The 26,654-nt window shown below is 45.9% G+C and overlaps 1 long non-coding RNA gene across 3 annotated transcripts; it reads left to right on the forward strand.

The window, feature by feature from the left end:
* The first annotated feature begins 137 nt into the window (after positions 1–137).
* LOC140699676 (uncharacterized) lies at positions 138–19,998 on the forward strand. Of its 3 annotated transcripts, XR_012077924.1 has the most exons (4): positions 5,570–5,617; positions 10,285–10,453; positions 17,950–18,204; positions 18,563–19,998. It is a non-coding gene; the product is annotated as an uncharacterized lncRNA (long non-coding RNA). The 3 variants fall into 3 exon arrangements; XR_012077926.1 differs by lacking the exons at positions 5,570–5,617; positions 10,285–10,453 and adding an exon at positions 138–195; XR_012077925.1 differs by lacking the exons at positions 5,570–5,617; positions 10,285–10,453 and adding an exon at positions 17,221–17,274.
* The last annotated feature ends 6,656 nt before the right edge of the window (positions 19,999–26,654 follow it).

The raw sequence follows: 26,654 nt of genomic DNA on the forward strand, positions 1-26,654 counted from the left end.
CGGCGGCGGCGGCGGCGGCGGAGCGGTCCCTCCGGGAGGCGCGGCGTGAGCCTAGTGGCGGCTGCAGAGCGTTGAGCCCAGCGCGGTGGCGACGGCGGCGTCAGGCGCTGGCCCCGAGCTGGTCCGCGGGCAGGTGTTCGATGTGGGGCCGCGCTCCAGCAACCTCATCCTCGAGGGCTCCTACCGCGTGGTGTGGTGAGTGTCCGCGCCCCGCGTGCCAGCCGCGCCCCCTCGGCCTCCCGTTGGGCCTCGTTGGCTGCAGCAGTGGCGTCGGGCCGAACTCGAGACCCCGACCCTGGCCGGACCGCAGCCGGGCTACCCCGTCGTCCGCGCGCCGGGGGTCTCGATCGGGGCCGGGGCGTTACTCGCGGTGCTTCCCGGGCGGCCCTCGATGGCGCGCGGAGTAGGGGAGGGGCGCGGGGGGCGGAGGCAGGGACCCGGGGACTCCGGGACAGGAACGGCCCCCACCCCAGGGTGCTCGCCTAGCGGCTTTCCCTTGACCTCCCCATAGTGAAGCCGCGAAGTACTTCAGATGCTTGAGGAGGCGGCTGCGGTCTGGAAAGCGGTTCTCAGCGGCGCGTGTGCACAACCCCGAAGTCATTGTCTTGTTTTCTCCCCTCCCTTGCTTTTTCCGCGGTCGGCTTTGGTTCAGCACCTTCCGTGGTGCCGGGGTGCTCCCCTGAGCAAGCTCTCTATAAGGCATTTAATGGCACCAGTGTGGGTGTGGAATGTCTCCATCTTCAACTGTTTAAGTGGGTTTGGGCATGGTACTATTCGCGTTTCAGGAAGAGTAAGTCAGCATCACTGTTGTGATTTATTTAAGGAGTCTTTTGGAGTTGGCCCTAATTTGAATTTTCCCCCATTTTACCCGGCATAAGCTCTCTCACTAAAGGCTTCCAGAGGTTTTAGCACAATGACTGTGGACTTTCCCTGTTAATGCTTATGTGGCCAGTGTGTATGCGGCCCTGATAGAGTTCTTGCAGAACCACATGCAGGCTGCCCTTGTCTGGCTCCAGATCCCTCAGAAGTGTTCGTGGGATGGGGTTCATGGTGTTTTTTTGTTTTTGTTTTTGTTTTTTTGTTAGAACCAACTGCCTGTGGTATTTTGTGCTGATGCAGACTTGTGGAGGTGTAGGCTTCCTTACGCCTAAACCTTCATGTGTGTCTTTTGTGTTGAATGAAGGAAGCAGACTATTATATGATCACTTCATGTCAGGTACTGTGCTATGTACCTTATCTCATGTAACCTGAACAGCCACCTGCAAAGGGGGAAGGGCAGTGTTACCTCTATTTCAGGTGAGAAAGTGTTTTGAGGTGAAGCCAGTTCTGAGGGTCCCACAACTAAAGAGTCAGACTTGAGATTATAGACTGAGACCCAGTTTCAGTTGCCAGAGCTCTTTTCATTACTCCCTATTTCCTTAGTGTTATTAATAATTTTGAAATTTTAGCATATTTTACTCTTACAAGCAAATTTACTTCAGAAACATTCAAATTTGAACAGTAATAATTTTAGGAATACATACAGGGAATATTTTACCATGTATGTTAGCTAGGTACAAAGACTAGTTAAAATTCTTTTAAAAAAAACTTGAATATTTGCATTCTCTTCAGGAGCAGAGTGTTTCACAGTACACAGCTGTGAAGATTCACGTGAACTCAGTAGGCTAGGAGCCATAAGAGGAATTAAATTAGGTTAGGCCTAAAAGAAATAAGGTCTTAGAAGGTAACAGAAAGATGGTACTGCCCACAACATCACTTACCTGGAGTAGGTCTGATTGTTGTACACCTGCTGGTATGTGTGCTAGTTACCAGGTCTCATTGTGAGAGGCTTGGAATTGCCCGTCACATCATTGGGCCCTTAGAAAAAATTAACGCTTAAATGTGTACTGAAAAAGGCTAATTTTATGACATCTCAGTCAAAAATTTTTTTTTTAATCTGATGAGAATTTTTCCTAGCCTGAAGATGATTTAGATCAGGTAACTTTCTATCTTGGCTGTGGACTTAAGTGACTTAAGTCTCTATTAGGTGAAATGTCAAGTCCACTTACTAAATATATATTTTTCCTTTCTTAAGTAAGATCCAAGTACAAATAATATTGGAATTAGAATCCTGGGATCAGATTATACCTTTTTACCTTCAGGTTGATGATATTTCATATAAGAGTTTAATTTACATTGTTCATTATCAGTATTTAGTAAATGTTGGTTAACGATGCTGGATTTTTGAAGGATTTCTTGATCGAAATATTAATAATATTTGAAGAACTGATATTTTAAAAAGCTTAATATTTACAGAAGGACTTAAATTTTAAGGAAGAAAATTTTTTTTTAATTTTCTTAATCTGTTCATTAGGAATTTTGCCTTTTCCATGAAAAGTCCTTTCCTAAACATTATGTAGGGGATATAAAGAGTGGAGTTTGAATTGAGCCTTTCTGAGTGGCGTGATTTTAATTGAAAGATGATAGGTCCAAGTGACAATCTAAGCTATGGAATCCAATCCTGCAAAAGGTCTTAGGTGGCAAATTGTGGAGGACTCTGTAGGCAGAATAGAGTTTGATTTTATGTTTGTGCAATGGAGAAGCATCAGAGTTTTGAAAAGAGGCAGGCACATGATCAGTTTTGAAATTTTGGGAGATTCTAGACTGACACAGGTGGAAATGACAAGAGGAAACTGAGGTGGGGAGTCAGCTAGGCTAGTGACCTTCTAAAGGTGAAGTGAGGTAGCGGTGTGGAGGATGGAGATGTTAGAGTCAATAATGAGCTCTTGTCAGAGGAGTAGTGGACTTTTCATCATGGCAGGTATGGGATGCAAAGGATGATGAGGTCTTACATGGTAAGAGTTATGGTGGTGCCATTATTAGAGGAGGAATACTTTAGGAAGAGGAGGTTTGTTAAGGAGAAATAGTGAGTTCTGGTGTGGACTTGTTAAGTTTATGATGCAAGTAGGTCCTTTAGGTTGTATCCTCAAGGCATCCTGAAAATAAGAGGGACGTAGAATCTGGAGAAGGAAATTTGTGTAAGTGGTAGGTAGTCTGGGGCACAGGAACACAGATCCTTATTTGAGATCATTGGTTAGGTGAAATTGCATACATATATTCTGTGTGTTTATCTTTCTAGTAAACAGTCCATAACATTTGTAGATTTTCAAAGGGTTCATTATCCCAGAGAAGTTAAGAACCAGTGAGACAGAACAGAAAGACCAAAGAAGACACCTTGGCAAGCAAGTAGTTTTAAGAGATGGGAAAGGAAGAGGAAGCTTAGGACTGGTGAGATGTATAAGACTGGATAAAGGGGGAAAAAAATGGCATTAAAGAGAGAAGTTTTGAAATCCCAAAATTGTAGAATAGCTAAACAAGATTGCACTGTATAGCACAGGGAAATATACACAAAATGTTATGATAAATCAGAGAAAAAAATGTGACAATGAGTGTGTATATGTCCATGAATAACTGAAAAATTGTGCTGAACACTGGAATTTGACACAACATTGCAAAATGATTATAAATCAATAAACAATGTTTAAAAAAAAGAGAGAAGTTGAAGCTGTATGCTTCATCATCTAATTAAGGTAACCATCTATGTTGTATAAATCCAGCTTGAAATGTTTTCTGAATGTAACTGAGAGGTCGTGGGGTCATCTCCATAGAGATGATAATTGATGGCTTGAGAGGGGACAAGATGAGAAAAATGTGTGAGCTGAGCTCAAGGAATGCCTGACTTTAGGTGTCCTTAGTGGGCAAGCTACAGAAGAGGAGGAGGAGGTGTGGTCAGAGGCCAGAGACCTGGGAGTCCGCATTGTCGGAGGAGGCGGGGACATAGTGGTCACTAGGGATCGGTCCTGAGGACTGTAGAGAGCAGGGTGCAGCTGGAAGACAAGCTGTTGGATTTGTTGACTTTCAGCTCTCCTCAAAAAAACATAGTTTTAACAAAAATTTTGTCGTGCTCATATTCCTGATGGTGCAGTATCTGGTCCTGTTAATGTTTCTGTGATCACAGCAGGCTGGTAAGAACTACCATTTAGTCAATGTTTTCTGTTATTTTAAACATATATTCATTAGGCCTCTTAACCACACTGCAGGGGTGGTTCCTTTCAGTAAGCGGGAGTCTGAGACACAGTGAGGTTGCTTAATTTGCCCACAGATACTCAACTAGGAAGTGGTAGAGCATCTGTGTCTGCTTCCTAAGTGATACTCAGCCAAAGAGTAGAGTTGAGAAAATGCATGCTTTCAGTAGCAGAAAATATCTATTGTCTGCTTTTTGCATGGTTTGCTTTTTAGCCTTTTAAAAACCTTTCATGCAAGGTCATTCACTTAGAATTCATTCAGCACCAGTTCTCTGCAAGGACTCATGTGGCACCTGCCCTTCAGTAGCTCTTGTTCCAGACAATGGGGTGCAGTTGGGCAGGAACACAGAAGCCCCTGTAGAGTGCTGTGGGTGACAAAGTCCTGAGTGGCGTGTGGCTGTCTGTGTCTGGCTTCGCAAACCTTCGTGCTGGGTGTTGGTGTCTGACTGGGAGTTGGCCGTGAGACGTGCACTCCGGGTAGAGGAGAGTGCGCACGCTGAGGCACAGCAGTCTGAACACGGCACAGCCAGTCAGGAAAAGCAGGAGTTGTCTGAGAAGTGAGGCTGTGGGTGGGTCCCTTGGGGAGAAAGCTGGAGTAGAGGCAGCTGGGATGGCTGGGGCTGAGTTCTGAGGGGCTTTGTTTCCTAAGCAGTTGGGACTTGAAATGGTAGGGGAAGGTCCCTGAAGGATGCCCTTTTTCTGCTGGTTCCTCATCCAATTTTGTGTTTCCCTCTTTGTCTCTCTGACTTTCTACCCGCTGTACTTGTCTCTTCTTTCTGCTTATTTAGGGCTACTACTCAGTGGGTGTGATTTTTATCCAGTCTCCAGAGGCATTGAAATGCATGTGGGTTTTGTTTTGCTTTTTGTTGTTGCATTGATTGTAGGTGTTATTGGCCTCTGGTGTGTATGCAATGGAGGCCGATGTGCCAAATGACCTGCATGCAGGAGGTGTTACTGGGTGCCAGTCCTGAAGGTGTTCATTGCAGCTTGAGGAGTCTGAACTTTTTATCAGTCAGAGGAGCCAGTAAAGGATTCATTTAATTTAATTAATTGTAATTAATTTTTTATTGTGATAAAATACACATAACATAAAATTTGTCATTTTAACCATTTTAAAGTGAACGACTCAAAGGCCCTTAAGTATAGTCACACAGATATTCAACCATCCATCTCCAGAGCTGTAAAAGCAAGTTGCTATTTGACTCATTTGTGGTAAATGATGAAAGTTACTCAGCATGATTTTTGTATTGTTTATCAATCTTCCACTTTATTTAGTTACACATACTCTGCACCAGTTTCTGAGCGCATTTGGATATTTTGTATTACAAGTTATATGGTAGAATTTTGACTTTCAAGCTTCTTAGGAAATTACATAAAAGAAAAAGAACAGATCTTGAATCAACAGCTAATTTATCATTTTTGTCAATCTCTGAGGGGATTCCCGGGGAATATATAATGATGGACTAGACTAAGAACTTGCTATGTTTCTTATGAATACAGAGGGAGCTAACTACTCATGGAAAACATCTGGAAGGCCATCTATGCCCTGAAAGGTACAAAACTGGTAAAATTGATATTTATCTGGCATGTATAATTTTCATAGCTTGATTAATTAGTAATAAAATACACACTGGTTCAGTGAATAATGTTGCTGTCACTTTCAACCTTAGTTGTACAATTACTTAATCTAATAATACATAGTGTGTTCCCGTGTAGAGATAAAGCAAGGTGAGTGCAGTCCTTTTATCTGTATTCTAACTGGTATTCCAGGAGGCCATCAGCATGAGTTTTAATTCAAAACATCTGTGTTACCTAAACATAAAAGATACTGAAATACCATTTAGATGATTCTGTTAGATGTTTCATGTTTACACACATTAAACAGCATTTTATATAATTAAATATAAAAAGGTTAAGCAAAATTAATTTTTGAACAAATTTTGAATAGAACAGACATTACAGAATTATACATTGACCCAGAGCTTTTATAATCTCTCTTACCTGAAGCTCTGTACCCATTAAACCACTACACCCCATTTTCCCTCCCCTCCCAACCCTAGCTGTTTACAGCCTCCATTCTACCTTCCGTCCCTATGACTCTGACTACTCTAGGGACCGCATACGCATGGACTCATAGAGTGTTTATCATTTTGTGACCAATTTATCCTGGAAGCCTTTTGTCCTCAAGACTCATCCATGTTGTAGCAGATCAGAATTTCCTTCCATTATGAGGTCAGATTGTACATATATACCACATTCTGTTTGTCTGTTCATCTTATTAATGGATGTTTGGGTAGCTTCTGCCTTTTAGCTATTGTGAATGTTGTGAACATGGGTGTACTAATATTTGAGATCCTGCTTTCAATTATATTAGGTCTATGCCCAGAAGTGGAATTGCTAGATCATATGTAATTTTTAGTCTGTATATTGCTAGTTTTTTTTATTGTGATAGAATTGAAAATAGCATTATATTCGTTTCAGGTGTAAATCATCATGATTCTGTATCTGTATACATTGTGAGATGATCACAATAATAAGTCTAGTTAATATTCACCACCATAGGTAGTTACACAATTTATTCTTTTGGTAATACTATTTTTAGTTTCTTGAGGAAATGATATGCTGTTTTCCATAGTGTCTTTACTGTTGTGTATTCCTACCAACAGTACACAAAATTTCCAATTTTTTCACGTATTTGCCAACACTTGTGTTAAAAAATTTTTTTTAGATCCTAATAGGTGTGAGGTATCATCTCACATGATGGTTTTAATTTGCATTTCCCTAATAACTAAAGATGCTGAGCTTCTATTTATATCTTTTTTGGCTATTTTTGTATCTTTTTTGGAGAAATATCTTTTAAAATCCTTCACCCATTTGTCTTAATTGAAGATTAGTTAATTTTCAATGTTGTGTTCTTGTGTACAGCATGGTGATTCAATTATACATACATATAAATATATATTCTTTTTCATTATTGGTAGGTGTTTCAAGATACTGAATGCAGTTCCCTATGCTCTACAGTAGAAACTTGTTTATTTTATATATAGTTGTCTTTATCTATGAATCCCAAACTCCTAAATTATCCCTCTTCCCCTTCCCATTTGGTAACTCTACATTGGCTTTCCATGTCTATGAGTCTTTTCTTCCTTGTTTTAATTTTAAAGATCCCACATATAAGTGAAATCATGTATTTATCTTTCTCTGCTTGACTTACTGCACTTAGTATGATTACCTCTAGATCCATCCATGTTGCTGCAAATGCCAACATTTCATTCTCGTTTTATGGCTGAGTAGTATTCCATTGTATATACGTACCACACCTTTATTCATTCATCTTTTGATGGAAATTTGAGTTGCTTTCATGTCCTGGTTATTGTAAATAGTGCTACAGTGAACATTGGGGTGCCTGTGTCTTTTGGAGTTAGAGTTTTCTCTGGATGTATGCCCAGGAGTGGGATTGCTGGGTCGTATTCTTCATCCATTTTTAATTTACTTATTTTGTTGTTGTTGAGTTGTAGTAAAGACTTAAGCAGGATGTTCTCATTTCACCTATGGTTTGGAGAGGACTGAGCTTGAAACTTTTGCAGTAACCAGGGCAAGAGTAGAGGAGGACCAGAGCTGTCTGCAGCTGAGAGGATGCACCCTGCACATACAGGTGTTCTACACAAAGGCCCACCTGGCTGTCCTCTGGATCTTGGGTGGCCTTGGACAAGGAAGACCTAGGCCATTCCCTTAAAGTCAGGGCTCTGTCAAGATCCTTGCCTTGTTAACTCCCATGAAAGGCTCAAAGTAGTCCCAGGCCCATGTGAAATCCAGGGTTTTGGTCCTTCCAAGTGACCCAGGCAGAGAATGGTTCATATTCAGGGCTATAGGATGTCTGCTCTTCTGCAGCAGTGGCTGGGGGGTAAGGTGGGCTCTAGAAATCACAGAAACTGACACCACATGGGGACACATAAAAGCACTCTCCAAGTCCTGTTTTTGACAAGCAGATAGTTCAAAGGGTTGTAGAGCCTGGGGTCAAATTGTACTTGGTCACTTAGTAGATGGGCAACTTACATAACCTTCTAGTGCCTCAGTTTCCTCCTCTGTCTAATGAGAATAATTAGCATGCTTCCCTTATTAAGAATTAAGAGTAAATGAGTTAATAATGTATGTAAAGCATTACAGCCATGCCTAGTTCATAGAAAATTATGGCCAGTATTGTCATTTTCACTGAGATCAGGGCCTACCCAGCTTCTGATCTAACTACTGCCCAGATTCCCGCAGCAATCCCGCCCCAGGTCAAGGTGACTGTATCCTCCAACCAGGTCTGTCTCCTGGGGTTCTCATGGCCATCATAACCAGGTCTGATCCCAGGCTGCCAGCATAGGGTAGCATTGCACCATCCTGTCCCTGCTCACAACAGTAGGTCCAGCCTGGGAAGTCTACATCTGTGTCCCTGACAGGATCCCCTCTGGCCTGGCATGCTGGGCATGAGTGACTGGAGACTGTTTTCTCTGCCAGCACAGCTCCTGGCATCCTCCTTCAGGAGGCTCCCAACACCATGGGGCTCCTGTAGCTCTTTCTCTGCCCTTTGTGCAGCCTGGAGGCACTAGAAAATGGTCTTGACTTGGTGCACAATCTCCTCATCTGTAAAATGGGGACAACTGTGCTGTGTTGCAGGGCTTGTCTTAGGGTGTAGGGTGGGGGCAGGAGATGTTTTAACAACTTCCACCATGGCCTTCTTTAGGGAGAGGGCTGGGCTGGGAGGTGATGTCATCTGGTGGGGTTTTGGGGGGTGTTAGGGGAGTGGGGAAATGGAGGGGGGGTTGTGTTTCTGGACATGTAACCTGCTGAAGTAGAGTGTGGCCATGAGGATGTGCACAGGGGTCTCTGCTCCAGGCTGTGGCTGGCTGTGTGGTCCTGAAGAAAGGGCTGATCTGCACATGAGCACACCTCATTCTTGAAGAGGCTCAGTGCCTTTTCCTCTGTTTCCTGGAATGGCCCTCCCTTTCTCCTTCATCATCTTCTAACCCTGCTTGGGCTTCTCAGAAGTTCTTAACAGACTTCTAGGTAGCTCAGGGCCTGACATCAACTTCGCCTCGCCCATGCCAACCCCCAACAGCAGTCTTAGCCCCATCTGGGGCTACCCAAATTCCTGCCATCAGGGCCTGAACCTCACACCAGAACAAGTGTCTGTCCCACCATGGCCCTTAGCAAGGGACCAGGGATGTGGTCCAGCTTCCAGTAAAGAAGAGTCCCAGCTCAATGGTTCTAGTCCTGGAATCTCAGGGACTTCAGGGATCTAGCCCTTGACTTCCTCCCCTACAATTCCTTGAGGGCCTTGAACACTGGCCTGCCCCACTTTAGCCATCTGTGGTCACACACCTAAAATAGACCATGGCAGATGCAGGTTCCCGCCCCCTTAGAAGCTTAGGACCTGAAAAGCCCTGCCAAAGAGCCACAGACTGGCAAAAGAACACTCTGTGACTCCAGCGATCTGGAAATGCACATTAAAACAACTTTGAGACATAATTGTTCACTTACCAAAATGAAAAATTTTATTAATTAATAACACCTAATGTTGGAGATGCAGAGAAACAGTCATGATTTTCTCTTGGAAATGTAAATTGTTTCTAAAAACTGCTTTCAAAGACCATTTTGGAAATATGTATTAAAATATTTTAATCATGCATTCCTTTCTAATCATTTATCATAAAAATAATTGCATAAGACCCAAAATGCACATATGAGTGCTTTTATAGTGGCATAAAAAAGTCCATCAGCAAGTGACTGGTTAAATAACTAATGACATGTGCATGAGAGAAAACTGTCATCAGGGGAAAAAAATTAAGATAACAGAAAATAAATTCACATCCAGGGAAGGGCTCACATTGAAATGTTCATTTACTTGCTAATTAGTACATTGGTTTAACTTTAACTAACATTTATTGAACGTTGAGACATGTTAGACATTGTTCTGGATACAGGAAATAAAATCATAAATGAGATATACCCTATCTTTATTTTCATGAGTCTTACCCCTCTATGGGGAGACAGATAATAAAAAAATGAAAAATAAAATAATTTCATGTAGTATCATTTTGTCAACTTGTATGTAAAAATTATGAATGAACAGAGAAAATGACAGGAAGAGAAACATCATAAGATAAATAGTCGTTTCATGTTGGTGGTTAACAGTTAGCATTTGTGTTACTAATAACTGAAAAGTTTACTGAAGGAGCTGAACTAGTCAACGGTTGAACTGTATTGTGTGTCCTGTGTCCAGGGCTGAGAAAGCCGACCACTGTCATCTGGCAGCACTGTCATCTGGGGTGAGACTGTCAGTCTCTGCTTGGCTCCTCAAGGTCACATCACAGCCTCTTCTGGATCTGCTGTCCACATTCCAGGTCTGAAGGAAGAACAGGGAAGGCGGAAGGGAAAAGTCTTTCTCCTGGGGTCGTTATCTTTTTATCATCCAGGATCAGAGCTTCAGCCAATGTAGTTGTGCAGAGAGGGCCACGTGGCAGCTTTAAGCTGCAGGAGGGCAGGGGAGAACATGGAGGTGGTGTCAGAAGTGATCGTCATTGTCTTCTCCATGTTTTGTGGCATTTTCTAAATCAACCAAGGCATTAAACAGAGGTTTTGTGTAAAGGAAACCAAGAGATTTCTACATTTTAAGAATTAGGGGAGGGGTGGTATATTGCATTCTCTTAAGGCCTGGCAGGTTGACAGAATCTGGCAGTCAGAAGAAAAGTCACAGAGCCCTGGGTGACACTGATGTGCCTCTTTTGTGGAGAGCAGTACATAGGCTTCAGTAGCAGAGGTGGAAAGTGTCAGCCGAGCAGTATCCCAGCCTCTCTTAGGTTATGACCCTGAATCCTCTTCAAGTGGAGCTAAACCTCCTGAGATTTGCCCCTTTCATCATGAGACTATATCCTCTGTACAGGGGAGAAAATTCCCTTTGGCCTGCCTGAGAATAAAATATTTTCTTTACTGTCTGTACAGCATCGTTTCTCAGGTGGGCAGTAGACCAGCCTCTCAAAGATGATTTCCAATAATCCCGATCAGGTGGAGCCAAATCTCACAAGGTTTACCCCTTTTCTCCTGAGACTAAGTCCCCTGTACAGAGGAGAGTAACCCCTCTGGCACTCCTGAAGTTAAAACCTTTTCATTACTGCCTGTATTGCATCCCTCCTCAAGCAAAAAGCAGCCCAGCATCTCACAGGTGATCACCCCTAATCTTAATCAGATGGAGCAAACTTGCATGAGTTTTTCCACTTTTCTCTCAAGACTGAGTCTGCTGTTCAGAAGAGAGAAACCTTTTTGAGCCACTGAGAATAAGAGCTTTACTTCACTGTCTGTATGTCTTCTTTCTCAGGCCAGAATTAGCCTCTCAGATGATCACCGAGAATAACCTTTAGGTGGAGCCAAACCTTGTGAGATTTGCCCCTTGTTCTCCTGAGACCCATGTCCCCTGATCAGGGGAGAGAATCCCTTCTGCCCTTTTGAGAATAATAGCATTTCTTTACATTCTGTATGGCTGGCCCTCTCAGGCGAGCAGTAGCCCAGTCTGTGACAGGTGATCCCCAATAATCCTAATCATGTGGAGCCAGATCTTGAAAGAGGCCCCAGTTTTCTCAAGAGACTAAGTCTCCAGATCATGGGAGATAACTCCCATCGGCACTCCTTAGAATGAAAGCTTTTCTTTACTGTCTGTATGTCTTATCTACTCAGGTGAGGAGTAGCCCAGCCTCTCTCAGGTTATCACCAAGAATCCTCTTCATGTGGGGCCAAGTCTCATGAGTTGCCACTTTTCACATGGATTCTTGCTGCTCCTATATGGGAAAGTCATGTCCCTTATTGGAAATGAGGCCTGTCCTTTATTTGGAGGGAAGAATGGACTCCATCTTCAGATGGTGCCCTTTATCACTCCTGAGACCAAGTCCTATCCTCTACGACTTCTGCACTCAGAGGAGCGTGAATCCAGCTTCCCTTGGCTCAGTAAACACATATCATCTCAAAGAAGCCTCAGCAATTTCATGAGGTTTTCCCCTTTTCTCACTAGACCCAATCCCCTGTTCAGGGGGGAGTAATCTCTCAGCCCTCCAGAGAATAAAAGCTTTTCTTTACTGTCTGTGTATCTTCCCTTCTCAGGTGAGCTGTAGCCCAGCCTCTCTCAGGTGATAATCCTGAAACCTCTTAAGGTCTCATGAGATTTGCTCCTCTTCTTGCTGAATTCAGGCCTCTCCTCTGGTGTAAAATCATTCCCCTTATTGGAAATCAGGTCGGTTCTTTTTCTGATGGGATGAAAGGGCTCCAGCCCCAGATGGTGTTACTCATAGCTCCGGAGACAACACCTATCTTGTAAGGACGCATTTTCTTCTCATATGACCGTGAATCCAGTCTGACTCATCTCAGTGAGCACACATCCTCTCACAGAAGCCCCAGCTGTTTCAGGAGAGCTGCCCCTTTTCTCAAGAGCCTGAGCCCCCTGTTCAAGCAAGAGGAATCCCTTTGGCTCTCCTGAGTGTTAAAGCTTTTCTTTCCTGTCTGTGTGCCTTCATTTCTCAGGCCAGCTGTAGCCCAGTTTCTCTCAGGGCTCACCCTGAATCCTCTTTAGTTGGAGTCAAATCTTGCAAGATTTTCACCTTTTCTCACAAGACTTAAGTCCCTAGTTCAGGGGAGAAAAATTCCTATGGCATCCCTGAGAATAAAAGCTGTTCTTTACTGTCTGTGTGGCTTCCCTTCTCAGGCCAGCAGTAGTGCAGGCTCCCATAGGTGATCACCCCTCATCCTAATCAGGTGGTGTGAAATCACATGATTTGTCCCTCTTCTCACAAGTCTAATTCCTGTTCAGTGGAGAAGAGTCCCTTTGGCCCTCCTGAGAAACAAACATATGGATGAATGGAACAGAACAGAGAGCCCAGAAATGAACCCACAGACTTTTGGTCAATTAATCTTTGACAAAGGAGGCAATGGAATAAAGAAAGTCTCTTCAGCAAATGGTGTTGGGAAAACTGGGCAGCAGAATGTAAATCAATGAAGTTAGAATACTCCCTCACACTATACACAAAAATAAACTCAAAATGGGTTAAAGACTTAAAAATAAACAAGACACAATAAACCTCCTAGAAGAAAACATAGGCAAAACATTATCTCGCATATATCTCAGCAATGTTCTCCTAGGGCAGTCTACCCAAGCAATAGAAATCAAAGCAAAAATAAGCACATGGGACCTAATTAAACTTACAAGCTTTTGCACAGCAAAGGAAAACATAAGCAAAACAAAATGATAACCTTCAGAATGGGAGAAAATATTTGCAAAGTATTAAACTGACAAGGACTTGATCTCCAGAATATATAAAAAGTTCATATGACTTAAGAAAAAAAAAACCCAATCCAAAAATGGGCAGAAGACCTAGACAAGCAATTCTCCAATGAAGACATATGAATGATCAAGAAGCACATGAAAAAATGATCAATATCACTAATTATCAGAGAAATGCAAATCAAAACTACAATGAGATATCACCTCACACCAGTCAGGATGGCCGTCATTCAAAAGTCCGCAAATGATAAATGCTGGAGAATGTTTGAAGAAAAGAGTACCCTCCTACACTGCTGATGGGAATGCAGTTTGGTGCAGCCACTGTGGAAAACAGTATGGAGATTCCTCAAAAGACTAGGAATAGACTTACCATATGACCCAGCAAACCCACTTCTGGCAATATATCCAGATGGAACCCTAATTCAAAAAGACACCTGCACCCCCATGCTCACAGCAGCACTATTTACAATAGCCAAGACATGGAATCAGCCTAAATGTCCACTTACAGATGACTGGGTAAAGAAGATGTAGTATATTTATACAATGGAATACTATTCAGCCATAAAAATGACAACATAATACCATTTGCTGTAATATGGGTTTCCTGGAGAATGTCATTCTAAATGAAGTAAGCCAGATAGAAAAAGAAAAATATCATATGATATCACTCATATGTGGAATCTAAAATAAAAAAAAGAAGATGACAACAAGTAAACTTAAATACATAAACAGAAGCAGACTCACAGACAGAACACAAACTTGTGGTTGCCATGGGGGAGGGGTGTGGGAGGGATAGACTGGGAGTCTGAGATGTGTAGATACTGAGAGGTATATATAAAATAGATAAACAAGCTTATACTGTATAGTACCGGGAAATATATTCAAGATCTTCTAGTAGCTCTTGGTGAAAAAGAACAGGAAAATGGATATATGTATATTAATTTATGACTGAAAAATTGTGCTATACACCAGAAATTGACACAGCATTGTAAACTGACTATAACTCAATAAAAAAAAAATCAAAAAGCCTCTTTTTTTTCCCCTTTCAGGTTCTGCTAATTAAGCCAAGTGTGTAGTCTTCGGTGATGGGGGCTGTGTATAAATTTCTAGGACATGATAAGAGCTATAACTTCAATTTTTCTCCTAGGAATAGTTTTCTTCTCTCAGGGTCAGCATTTTGAAAAGATGTCTGACCAAGTCAGCTTTCTCTACAGTTTTGGGATGTCGAAAGAGGTCCATCCTGGCATTTCAATGTGGAGTTCTTGCCAGCATTGGCAAGAGAAGAAGCCAGAGATTCATCGAGTGGCTGCCTCTCTAGGAGCTGTTCAGATTTTGAGCTAAAGTTTCCCATCATTAACTTGCTGTCCTAAATCACCTATGATCTGAAAAACTTTCTGAGGGCCTAGTGATGGATCCAAAGTATGCAGCTTCTGAGTCTCGCTCCCTAAGGAGTTCTTCCTGGGTCTGCTGGATTCTGTCATCTGTCCCTCTCCAGCAGGAATGGCTGGGGGCATTTGGAGCACTAGGTGATCAGCCTTATGGTGCCCACTGTCCAGCAGAATTGACATAATTGCTATAGTGAGATCCCCTGCAGAAACACTAACCATCAAGAGGACAGATCCACAGACATTCCACTGGGCTCTCAGTGGCCAGAGAATGCCTTGTGGCCAGAAAAAGCAGATTCCTTTTCTTCAGAGATGAGCATACTCAGTCCTTCATGTCACCAGCAAAGAGTTTGTTCAGACCATATGTACATAATCTTCCCAGTTTAAGCCTAATATTGAAAAAGGACAGCCAACCCACTTCCTTCCAAATTTCCCCCTAGGTCCCTGCATAGGAAATGTACCAATACCCTCTCAGGACTCCAAGTCCCAACAAACACAGCTCCAGTACAATTCAGGACATTATTTAAAGCAATGACATCCTGATATCAGGAGACTCACCAAAGCACCTAGAAAGACAAAGAAGCAGGTGGGATTAGAAAGACCTGTGCTGGTACCACGCTGCAGTCTGGGGTAGGCTCCATCTGTCCCCTGGTGGTGTTTCTAGACTATCTGAAGAATAATACTTTTCTCTCTGAATAAGAACACAGAATTCTAGAAAACACACCATCTGCAATCAAAGAGAGGAATCATTTCTCCTGCAGTCATCTCCCCTGTACCCAGGACTGGGGAGACAGTGCTGGCCTTCCCAAGGCCAGGATGAGCTGGCTAACGCACCCTGTCTCTCTCCAGCTTCCTCTCACTGTCAGCCCTGGCAGTTTCCTTGCTGGTCTTTTTGTCTTGATCTCTGAGTCTCTCTTTGTCTCTTTTGCTCCCTGTCAGTCTCTGTCTTTGTCACAGTGTCTCTCTGTTTCTCTCACTCCCCTTTCTCTCACTTGCTCTTCTTGCCTCATCTTTGCTGTGGTCGATGCCTGATGAACATGCCTCTGCCTCTCCCAGGTCCCCACAGGCAGGGCTGTTTCATAAAACACAATCACTGGCAAATGCCTCTGTCAAAAATTCACTAAACCCAGATGACATTAATTAAAATCCCATGCTGCATGGGAAGGACTCATTGACTGGGAGTGACCTCTTGGTGGATACAGGCCACGGCCACTTCTAGGTCAGGAGACTCTTCTGTACTCCATCCCCATCTTTCAGTCACAGGTCGTTGTCTTCAACAGTGAGATGATGTGCTGGCTGCCTCACTACCAGAGACAAAGGGTAGTAGGTTGTTTGTTTGTTTATTTAAGTCATTTCTGAGTGTTTTGTGTAGAAAATTTGGTGCATCAAGAAAAAATTTTAATAGAGAAACACAATATCTTACAAAGCATTGTAAATTACAGTGATCCCTTGTTTTAACAATCTTCTATTATGATTTGAAGCCTGCTAACGAGGCATGTTTGTACCATTAAAAAAAAAAGCACATAAAAATCCAGAGGACAAACAACAAAGTATTCTAAAAGAGCATATGCATTTGCTGGAGCCAATCTGAGGTTCACCTGCAATTAGATATTCAAAATTGAAACAGTGCATAGCAGAATGTCATGAAATAAGCATTTCTCCTTCTTCCGTCGGCTTCCCTTCCTCGTGCAAAATTTATCACAGGACCCCCCAAAACAAAAAGCCACCAAGCCTTTTAATGATTAGAATTTTCAAATATTTGAGTGTCTATGGTAACTGCTCAAAATGAATTTTTAAATGCTCATTGAACTGAGAGTAAGCTTGTCTTTCCAAAAGACGGCCGGTTGCTGGAAAAGAGTACCACCAACAGGAAACAAAAACACACTGTTCAAAAGGCCCTGGAGATACAAAAATGTCAAAAGGTGGCCATGTCTTTCTAATTTTGAATAGATGTTAGTATGTCACAACTTGTCCTCCAGGGGGCGCTCTGAGAGTCAGTAATTGTCATTTCTATCAGTAAAGTGGGAAAACTCTCAAAGGTAACCTGGAGCCTTTTGGATCTGATCCTACCCATTGTCTTTTAAGAAGTGGTATCTGAATACGCTCTACAGGTGGCTGGTGGTCCAGGGACATCATGCGGTTTCCGCACACACCATCTATGCACAACCAGAGCCCAAAGGCAACATCACAGCTCTGGACACATCAATGGGAGACTTGAGCCCTGGGGCCCCGACTTTGTGGCTCCTCTCAGGCGGCCGCCTGGTCCAGAGCCCGCGAGCCTCAGGGCAAGTGGCCAAGTCCGGGGCCCGCAGCCCCAGGCCAGGGCCCGCCCCGCCCCCACCGCCACCGCAGGCGCCCGAGGGGACGGCCCCCGCTGCCCTGTGGGCCCGGGGCGCGAGCAGGAGGGACGCCCTCCATGCAACGCCCGCCTTCGTGGCCCGAGCCCAACGGCCTTACGCTGCCGACAGCGGAACGGCTGCTACTGGTAGCGGCAGCCCCGGAGCCGAGGACCCGGGTAGGATCGCGGCCTGGCAGCTGGAGAGTCGGGCCCCTTGCTGGTGCGCTGGCCCGCGGGGAGGAGCGACAGAGAGGGCTGCACTTACCAGCCTCTGTCCTTCTCCCCGGCCGCTGGGAGGGTCACATGGTCAGTGACCCACTCAGTCTTCAACTTCCTTGTCACGACCCAGGGCCTCCCAGGAACCCACCCAGTTCAGGGCTGAATCCCCTTCCCCGCAACCCTCACACCTGCCTCCGCTCACGCCTGCGCACTGGCTCCTGGGGGAGGGGGACTGGGGGCGGCTCCCAGCCTCAGGACTGCTGCAGGGATAGCCATGTTTATTTTTCATTTACTGAAAGTATTTCACTTGGGATCAAATGTAGAAGAAATACGTGGTAAGATTTCTTGTCCAAAACATAATTTAATGACTACAGAGTCTGCCTTTGTAAGATTTCCTTAGTGACCATTATTTGGATCCCATCAACTGACCTGAGTCAAACAGCAGGTACCAAAATTGTTCAGTAGTGTATTTTCCTTGCGTCATCAGTCAGTAATGCATTTGACCGTGTGGAGTTTTATTGGATGTGAACTATTTTTACTAATAATCACCCTGATGTCTTATGTACCTCTAGGCTGAAAGTGTGGGTGTCCAATAGGCCTAATTTTTGATGACACATTTTTTTTTTTTGGCAGATCTCAATTTTTGATCCAGCGATTTGGACATACTGCTTCCCCAAGTTCCCACCCTCCACCTCTGCCCACATCATTAGAGAACAGAGGAGGATCTTCTCTGAGCTGCTTCCAAGGAACAGGCAGATGAAGGCCCCATTGTGGTTCCAGCTGCCTGCCTGGGAAATGAAAGCATCTTTGCCTCTAGAAAATCCTGGTTAGAATCTGCATCTCTAATTCCCCTGGGAATGAAGAAACACCAAGCAGAGGGCCTCTATGGTGGGTAAACGAAACCCAACTCATCTGAAAATCACTCCATCTCCTCCCCTTCTTCTTGGTGTTTAGTGTAGGCAAACAGCCCAGGTCATCACCACATGGCTTTCATTTTTTGTTTTTTTTTGTTTTTTTTTTTACTTAAGGAGAGAAAAATGGTCTAAATGAGGACAGAAATTCTCCATATCAATGGTTGAGTTCCTAAGGTCTCTTGTCGCTGAAAGTGGCCAGATGAACTTCAGGCAGATTATAAGTGAGCAAAAGGATCGTGTAGACTGTGTGGGTTTGAGGGAGGCTGTTTAGATAGAGTAGATGCAGCTGAGTTGGCCCTTTGACTCTTCCTCTTTTCTCCTTCCTGCCTCAGAGGTGAACTCATGGAGGCAGATCAAGTCCCGTGCTCCAGCAGCCATTTTGGACCAAGAGACTGAATTGAGGATGGACACCAGCTGAAAATACTGAAGGGGCAGAAAGATGGATAATGGCTGACTACCGTGGTGTGCTGTTGACAGTATGAAATCTCTACACTCGTAATTATTTTCCATGAGAGAGGAAAAACCTTACCACTCTATGCCTGTGGTATTCTGGGTTTCTGCTCTATTAGGGAAATATCGGCATCCAAGGAGAGTGGTCCCCTCCTGCCAAGTCAGACAACCTGAACTGCCCTGACTTTGTGGACACCCTATCCCCTATCATTCTCTCTACTTATGAGCTACACATCTCAACCTTCTACAGGATCTAAGGTAGAAAAGGGATGTTTGAGGATCTGTACTGAATGTGTCTTCTGGGGGCAACTTTGGTTTTACATAGAGACCCTGCAATGATTATTCTTAGTAACATCCTACAAACCAACACTCAGCCTGTGCTCCTAAGCCTCAGGGTAGAGCCTCAGCCCAAGCAGGCCTTCCCCTGGGCCCTTGGATCTCTGCTTCATCTGATCCCAATTTAAACAGGGGCTTCTGTTTTTCCCTCTCCTGGGAGAGCTTCAGATTTCCTTTTTGTGAGGACCTATGTTCTCTGCATCGGGGGCTCCAACTCTGGGTGGAGAGGAGGGAGGTCACTGACCATCATCTCACTCACTAACTCAGACCTTGGGACCCCCTTGACCTTACTTTGATGGACATATTGGCCCTCCTTCCTCCCCATTTGTGGTTTTGGGCAAAAGGTAGAGTCCCTTCCCCTGCAGAAGCTGAATGACAGGATGTCAGCCATGGGGGGTCTTGACCAGGGACAAGGCAGGGAGACACTGCTGGGGGAGCCTGAGGGATGGAAGGGCCTGTGCTCATCTCTGAAGCTCCTGACCTGAAGCTCTGACCTTCCTGCAGTTTCCTTGAGCACCTGATATGTTTTGTTACAACTCTTTCTTCTCATATGATCTCAAGTGGGAGCCGCTGCTGCAGCCAGGAAATTCCGCTGGAGGGAACACATCCAAGGCCTTGCCTTTAATTTGGTGACATGGCATATTTTTAATATTTAAAATTTATATTTAAAGCAAAAAAACCCCATGATAATAATTCTCCTCATACATTACTCAGCCAGACACAACAAGCTACTGTAGTATGATGTCACCAATAAGAATACCCAGGGGTTGTAAATTCACAGACACATCAGGCACAGTGGGTGTCCCAGCACTGAAGGGGAGGGGAGGCAGCAGAGCCTGACTGGTGCGTACAGCCGGGTACTTTGATGAGAATGTTCTGGAATAGATGTTAAAAGGGGTTATTGTAACATTGTGAATGTACTTAATGCCAAGTACACGTACAATTTAAAATAATAAAAAAATTAAACTTTAAAGTAATTGTATATCATAGAATAAATAATTTAGTGCATGTAAGAGAACAAATTTATTTTTTTTTTAAATAAGGAATTACAGGGAAGGGGAAGGATGTCTCCAGTGCTGCTGCTGGCACCAGGGGCAGCTCAGCCCCCGGTTCTGAAGGCACTGCACGTGCTGGAGCTCCTTGCTTGTCGGGTAGCAGCTCTAGGCGTATCCGGGGAGGACCTGGCTCTAGCACCTGAGTAACTAGGAGAACTGGGCGTGTTGTGGTCTCTGATCTAGAACTGGATAACCCTGTGGGGTCACAGCTGGGCCAAAGCACTGTGGTGCCCCAGGGCCAGTGGGGGAGCTCTGGCTGAGGTTGGCTGAGACTCTGGATGTGAGGCCGGGCAGGCAGCTGGCTGAGGTGGTAGAGGAAGTGCTAGAGCAGCTGTTCCTGATGTTTCAGGCTCTGAGATGGAGGACAGCTGTTGCCTGAACCTCCTCTAGAATTGGAGTGTGTGCGGGTTCTTTTCCTGGCTTTGAACTTACATGAGAGCTGGGGCGGGAGCAGGCTCTGGCTCTGGTTTTGGAGTTGGTATATCCCTTCATCTGGCCCTTGAACTTGAGCAAGGGCTGTGGCTTGAGCTTGCTCTGGCTCTGGAGCTGTCCTGGGCAGGAGAGGTGCAGCAGGCTTTAGGTCTCCAGGAGCTTCCAGAGCTTGCTCTGAGCTGCTGCTGTAGCTCCAAGAAGGGAAACTCTCATCAATATGACTGCTTTTCCACATGTCTCCCCAAAATAGGAAAGTTCTCATAGCCAGTCAGTGAAGCATCAGTCCAAGATCCCATGCCCAAGAAGCTTTTCAGATGCAGTCCAGGGCAAATGATCTGAGGCTCCCCATTGCTCCTGGTCCAGTTCCAGCCTCAGGAGGCTCTCCTCTGTGTGGTCCATTGCTTTCCCCTCCTGACTCAGCCCATCACCCACCCTGCATCCTCCTCATCATCACCCTCTGCCTCTGGGAGCTCCAGCTCTGCCAAAAGATGGGCCTGGTGCTCCAGGTCTGAGCCAGGCATGCTCAGCTCTGCATAAGCCAGTACCATCTTCAGGCAGGGAAATTCTGGGGGCTGGTGGAAATCCTCTGGGTACGGGTGCAGCCAGGTGCCCAGGACGGAGGACATGGCCCTGGGGGTAGTAGTGGGGAAGCAGAGTGACAGACCTGGCCTTGCCTTCCACGCTGTGCTTTCATGGAAGCCCTGCAGGGACATGGGCCACTATGCCTTTGGCTTCTGCCCATCCAGAGGCCAGTTTTGCTCCATGTCCTATCTCACGTGGCAGTCTGTGCAGAGGAGGGCCTGGACTCAGAGGAGGGGCTGCTACAAGGCTTCTGAAGGGACTTCCTTTGTCTGCGGTTTGACCACTTCTCCCCTTTTCAGGGATGTCTGACACACTGCTGTCTCCCCAGCTCTTCCCCACTGGATGGCACCTCTGTGAGGACAGGCAGGCTGTCTGCTCTGGGCACTGCCCTTTTGGGGAAACAGGAGCTGCTCTATGAGTGTCTGACCCAGGAGGGAATAGAAGCTTGTGTCTGCCTCCCAGGCTTCCCACGGGCCTCCTCACACCTCAGACTTTAGCTCCTTTCCCTGCCTATTGCCTAATCCTCCAGGGAGCCTGCCTGGGTCTCCTCCTGTCCCTGCCACTCACCTCCCACAGGGTGGACTCAGCTGTCCCCTGAGGCTCACTGGGTCCCCTGAGCACCAGCTGAGTCCCCACCATTAAGGCTTCACCAGAGGGTGGGCAGGATGCCCTCCACCCATTGTGTTCTGGGCCCCAGGAAGGGGGTGGGGACAGGACTGAGATGGAGAGGGGATAGCTGTGGGTTCACTTAGGGGCTGATTCTGCCCTCTGACCTCCCAGATGCTTCTCACAGCACCACAGCCCCAACAACAGCTCTCTGGGTCTCCAGAGACCTTTCCCCTTTGCCAGAAGAAGCCCTAAGACTTCTACTCTCAAGCCAAAATCATAGGATGTGTGGGATTCAGGGTTTCCCCCCAAACTTATCAACACAGTCCACAGCTCCACACTTATTTAGGCAAGGGAGCCCCTCTCTTCAATCAAAGAAACTCCCCATTTCAGCTCATACATGGGTCCATCCTCATCAGTGTAAGGGAGGATGTAAGGGAGGATGAAAGCCAGGACTGTGTCACATGGACTGTCCTGAGAACACGACCTGGATGTGATGTCTAGTGTGACAGTGTGATTCCTGGGAGTATGGAAGCCCTGGAGGGCAGGGCTGTTGTCTGCTCAGTGCATTAAATGGTTGTTATTCCTATATGTGCCTGTTCCTGGTGGACCTTCCTATATACTTGAGGAATGAATGAGCCCAAACAACCCCACCACACAGAACTGAGTGAGACTAGGACCCCACTTCTCCCACCCAGGGATCCCTGCTCTAGCTGACCTAGGACAGGGGCAGTTAATGGAATCAAAAATTACACTTGAAATAGGAAAACATTTTAACCCAAGGCCACATTCAGTGATGCAGGAGGCAGAGGCCGCCTCAAGGGCAGGAGGAGATGACCAGTTAGCACAACCACAGCCCCTTCTGCTGACCTTTCCAGGGGCCAGGGCCCCAGAAAGCACTTTCCATGAAGGGCCCTCTCTGTTCTTAATATCATCCTAGGGCCCGATGCTCTCTCACCCGAGGGTGCAGAGCAGCAAACGAGGTTCACATTGGTGGAGTGACATTCCCACATCTCACCACTAGTATGTGGCTGCATAACTGATGTCCCATGAGGGCAGAGTGCTCACCTTTGGAATAGAAGGTTAAGCACCTTCTAGGCAGTGGTCAAAGCTCTATAGGTGCCCAGGAGTGTGTGCAGGTAGGAGGGGTTCCTTCCCAGGATGGCAGGCACCAGATTTGCCACAAGAATCTCCAGTCTGTCTCTCTGGATGCTCCATGCCATGCAGTCCTCATTCCTGCTCCCTGTTGACACATCCTCCCCCTGGGGTGGAACAGAGGAGAGACATGAATTAGATGCAACACCGTAGACCACCAGGGGATTTAGGGCTGAAGCTCAGATTGAATCCACAAGCCTCAGGGACTTGTGCCAAGAGATGGGACAAGAGAGCTCTCGGCAGAATAAAGGTTCTCAGTATCACCAGGAAAAGTGTCAGTGGGTGATGACTAAGTGCATCAGTTTCTCAGATCATTGTGTCAGCCCAGTATTGACAGCACCTCCCTCTATTAATTACATCATCCCCTTGACTGCTATCAAAGCATCTCATTTTAGAGATGAGAACCCAGAGGCTGATCCCGGAGTGTGTGGGATCAGGATTGTCAGGCCAACGTGGACACATGGGGATGGAAGGAAAACATGAAAATCTGTACAAAAATACAGAAACACCCTTGATGTAATATGAACTGAAATTCTATCAAAGGCTCTTTCAGAGATTCTGTCTCATATGTGGGCACTGACTTTGCATCTGGCTAAGGCAGGGCCTGGGCTGCAATGGCGGGTGGGAGAGATGGGGAATCAGATTCTTTGCCAGCAGGTCTCAAGAGGGAGACCAGGAGAAGTGGAGGGCAGCTCTGGGACCCAAGGCTTCCAGGGTGTGGATTCTCCTTGTTTGCACTCACCCTGAGCCCGTCCTGGGTTCTGTTGGTGTCTTGGGACCGCTGCCACTCTTACAAGGAGATGGAGCAGGGGACTCCATGAACAAGGTCCTGTGTGATCTCCTGTGTGGAGTCCTGCAAACACAGTCCCCAGCAGCCAGGCAGAAACCTCAGAGCCCTTTCTGAATGTCTCGGCTGGTTCTCAGATCCACAGGACATCTCCACCCCAGACTCACACATACCACTCTGCGCAGATCTACATTAGTGACAAAAAAGCTGACAACCTGAAGCCCTTGGATTCCCACTGGCACATGTAAGATGTCCCTCAGGAGTCCTATTTCTCCCCGGCCAGACCTGTCCTTGGGTGTGGCCATGACAGGACCACCAGGTTACCACGTGTTCAATGACTGGTTCCTGCCCAGAGGGGACACCTCCCCTGAAGTCCCTCTTCCCCCACACGGAGACGAGGTGAAGTGGGCCTGCCCAGGGAGTGCTCCCAGAGGAGGCTGGGCCCAGATTGGCCTGCTCCAGGCCACATTTTTTTACCTTAGGTGACCTCCTGGTTAAAGTCCAGAGTTGGACTGGTTGCTGGCAGAACCCAAACCTAAACCTTGAGACACCTCTCATGCCAGGTTTTCCTGAAGGTGAATCCCAGGAGTTCAGGATGCAGAAGGAGAACATGTTTCTCTGTGAACTGTCTCCAGCCAAGTGAGCTGGCACAGGGGCCATCACTAGAATGTGGGTGCCTGGTTACTGGGTTCCAATTCTGTTGGGGTCTGTTGTCAAGGAAGTGATGTCACTTCCTGTGGTCCACTTCCTGGAATCCCCTCCTCAGACAACACCTCCACACACAGCCCTGTGGGCTGCTGCCTGCTCACCCCCTTCTCCACGTAGACCCATCTCTTCCAATTACAGCAGCCATGCCCTCTCCACGGCTCCTGGGGAGGCTCTGCATGCAGCTGTGAGGGGACGCCCTGTCTTCCAGACACAGTTCCTCCTTCTTACCTGTTCTTCATCCTGGATAAGTCCTGGTGTCTGTCCAGGCCTGTGTGTCTCCCCACCCGCACAGTGGGGGTGATTCTACACGGTACTTCTAGGGACGTCCTCAAGCACTTGTCAAATAAGACCTGAGAAGTGTAGGAGTGGTCTCACATTTAGATGATGACTCCAGTACCATTTCTTCCTCTTATTTCCTCCTCTGTGTCTGTTTTTCTCTTGATCCCACCCCATGGACCATATTTAATGTCAATCTTCGTGTCTGTGTGTCTGTGTGTCTGTGTGTCTTTGTGTCTGTGTGTCTGCGTGTTGTGTTTTCAGGCTTATAAGCCAGTGCTCACTCTCTGTGTGGCCAGCAGAAAACTGCCCACACATGGGAGGGTTGGGCAAGAGCATCCTGAGGCCTGAGGGTTTCTAATTTCCAAAGAAAAGGTGATGAAAGGGGTTGAGGTTTTGGATAGCAGGTCAGAGCACCATGACTCAGGCCATACAGGTAGCAGGGGCTGGAGATGGGATCACAGACTCATAGACAGTCTGGCTCAACTGCCCACACTCAGTACCACAGTGCTGGGGGCAGGAGACTGTCCCTTCATGAGGCACCCAGAATGGCAGGCTGGGCTTCGCTGGCTGGATGCACAGTGGCTCAGGGACAAACAGACAGATGATGGGTGCCATCACCAGACAGGCTTGTCAATCTCATTTGCTGCTTCCTTTATGTTCCTGTCCTTAAGTCACTCTCCCCAAGCGTCAGGCTGGCTGTCAGCTTTTATCCAAACCCAGTATTAAAGGAGTCCAGGTCAACAGGCAGAGTCTTTCTTTGTCACCAGTAGTACTGCATCTTGCTTGAAATCCCCACGATGCAGTTTCTCCCAGTGACTTCATTATAAAATGGAATCACTTTTACCTTTGTTTAGATTCCTCATCTTAATTATATCATATAATATTTCTCTTTGTCTGACTTACTTCATGTAGTATAATAATCTCTAGACTTCCCAGACATACAGCTCAATATTCACATCAGCTCTGTTTACGACAGCCAAGAGGTGGAAGCGCAGTCAGTGTCTATCTGCAGTGAGTGGGTAACGAAGACGTGGTATAAGCACACCTCGGAATACTAGGTAGTCACTAAAGTGGGTGAAAGAATGTTGTTTCCAGCTAAATGGAATGGACACAGAGATTAGCATACTAAGTGAAGTAAGTCAGACAGAGAAACATAAATCTATAACTTATACATGTTATCTAAAAAAAAAAGATACAAGTAACATTATTGACAAAACAGCATCAGACTCACAGACATAGATAACAATCTGTGGTTACCAGGGGGAAAGTGGTGGTGGGCAGGGAGAAATCAGGAGTGTGGGATTACAGATACACAGCAGTATAGACAAAATTGATTAAAAAAAAAAAGGACCTGCTGCAGAGCACAGGAAACTATATCCAGTAACTTGTAATAACCTATAATGGAAAAGAATGTGAGAAAGAACATATATACACGTATAACTGAATCAATATGTTGTACACCACGAACTTATACAACACTGTAAATCAAATATGCCTCAATGTAAAAATAAAGTGTATCAGAATTGATCTAATCTCATAAGTGTCCAAGATTATGTGCCTTTTGGAAATCTCTTCCCACCCTTCCCCCATCCATGCAGTAGCTCCATCTCCCCACCTGCTCAAACCAGACCCTGGGGCCCTGTCTGCTCCCTCTGTCCTCCTCACCCTCACATGCAGCCATCTCCTCCCCTGTCCCTGGGTCCCAACTCCAAGTGCATTCATCACCCCTCTGTATCTCCCTCCCCTCTCTGTCCAGGCCACCAGTGACACTGTCCTGGATTCATGCTCTTTGCTTCCCTTTCTCACTCCCTCTGACCCAAGGGAAAGAAGGTTAAAAGACAAATCTGTTCCTGTCACTCTGCTAACACACAGGGAACCTCTCAGAGGCACTTTGGGGAAAAGCCCCAGTCCTCAGCCAGACCTGAAAGCCCTCCTCCTGCCAGCAGCCCACCTGGCCTTGCTGCCCTCAGTCCAGCCACTCTGGCCTCTTGTCTGTTCTTCCAAGAACCACTCCCTCCCCTACCTTCAAAAGCC

The sequence above is a fragment of the Vicugna pacos genome, chromosome 11 (genome assembly GCF_048564905.1).
Source record: "Vicugna pacos chromosome 11, VicPac4, whole genome shotgun sequence".
NCBI lineage: Eukaryota > Metazoa > Chordata > Mammalia > Artiodactyla > Camelidae > Vicugna > Vicugna pacos.